At 45.8% G+C, this 1,734-nt stretch overlaps 1 protein-coding gene across 1 annotated transcript in view; it reads left to right on the top strand.

Annotated features, from left to right (window-relative positions):
• The window catches only part of LAPTM5 (lysosomal protein transmembrane 5), a 43,347-nt gene that overhangs the window by 30,902 nt on the left and 10,711 nt on the right, over positions 1-1,734 (top strand). The gene's annotated exons all lie outside the window — the stretch shown is intronic.

Here is a 1,734-nt window from a genome sequence, read left to right as displayed (position 1 = left end):
TGTCTCTCTGTCTCTCTCTGTGTGTCTGGGCTGGGGGGTGGAGGGGTTTGTAGGAAGCACAAATGACTCCACTTCTCCATTCTCTGCTGGGTGGCTTTGGGGGCCATCATCATATTTAACCACTGAGCTACTATTTGGATCCCATTGGGGAGTGTGTTGCCATCTTCCTGAGGGAATCTGCTTCTCTGTGGCCACCTCTTAGTACAGAGCTGGTAACCTGAGTGGACCTACGATGGATTATTTGGGGGCTTGCATAGATATGTAGATACACCCAATAGATGATCATCCATAGGACGCAAAGTAACGATTTTAATATCTAGCATTTATGTAACTTAAAATTTGCAAAGCCTTTTACATGCAATGCCTCATTTCATCCTCACAACAATCCTGGGAAATGGGTGTTGTTATTATCCACATTTTACAGATGAAGAAACCGAGGCAGACAGAGGTTAAGTGACTTGCCCAGGGTCACACAGCTCCTAAGTGTCTGAGGTGGGATCTGAACTCAGGCTTTCTTGCCTCCAAGTTCCTGCTTCTACTTACTATCTCATCTAGCTGAGTAAGAGGCACTGGTATAGTGCAAAGAACACAGGTTTGAAGTCAGTAGACCAGAGTTCAAGTCCTTAATTTCCTTGTGACCATGGTCAAATAACTTTCTCCCTCTGAACCTCAGTTTTACTCATCTTTAAAATGGACAAAAATAATGCTGGCTTTGCCTGCCTCAGGCAGTTGTTGTGAAGATCAAAATGAGAAAATTATTGTTAAAGTGCTTTGTGTCTTTCTGGGAACCCTCCCTTGCCACCTTAATTCCAAATTTTCTCCTCGGGGAACTGGCCCACCAGAATGTTTGAAATCCCATCATTAGAAATTCATTTCTTTGAATTAAGACATGCATTCTCTATTGCAAAGCAAACCTCCTTGGGTGGGACAGCACAGGAAACTGTTATTCATTTCTCCCTAAGTGTGAGTGAGTTTCTTAGTGGGAACCTTAGTTTCCTGGCAGTTACTGAGAGCAGAGGCACTGAGAAGGGAGTTCTTGTGGGAGGAAGAAAGAGAGTAGGAGGGATTATTTTGGAGTCAGACAGACTTGGGTGGGTCCCCACCAATGTCCTCTGGGGACACTAGATACTTGCCAGGGGACTGGGGCTCTGAGGAGGGAAGAGCAGGCCCAGAAAAGCTTACAAACACAAATGTCCTTGACTTCCTGGGGGCTGGTTCTGCGTGTAGGCTTGGCCAATGCTAGGCAAGTAGCAGAAGTGGGATTGGGAAGAGGCATGTTGGAAATGAACCAAATTCTGGAAAAGACCTAAGGATGCAATCAGAGGCAGAGAGCTGGACCAAGAGATGTCTACACAGCACCATGAAAATAACAATTTGGGGACTGATGTGGAAGCTTCTTTTGGAGCCACCATTATATCTGACCACTGAACCACCATATTGGGGAGGGAGTGGCCATCTTCCTGAGGGAATACTGTTCTCTGCGGCCACCCTATTAGTACAGGCCTAGTAACCTGCAATGGATTATTTAGGGGCTCGCATAGATATGGCCCTAGACAAAGCACCAGCCTTAGAGTCAGGAGGCCCTGAGTTCAAATCCAGCCTTAGACACATAACATTCACTAGCTATGTGACTCTGGGCAAGTCACTTAACTCCAACTGCCTCACCAAAAAATAAAAAAAAAAGAGGAAAGATATGGCCCTAGACCAAGTGTCCACCAGCAAGTCCTTGCAAGG

The sequence above is a fragment of the Vombatus ursinus genome, unplaced genomic scaffold (genome assembly GCF_900497805.2).
Source record: "Vombatus ursinus unplaced genomic scaffold, bare-nosed wombat genome assembly UNPS02014775.1, whole genome shotgun sequence".
Taxonomy (NCBI): domain Eukaryota; kingdom Metazoa; phylum Chordata; class Mammalia; order Diprotodontia; family Vombatidae; genus Vombatus; species Vombatus ursinus.
This window is presented reverse-complemented; position numbering and strand designations above follow the sequence as displayed.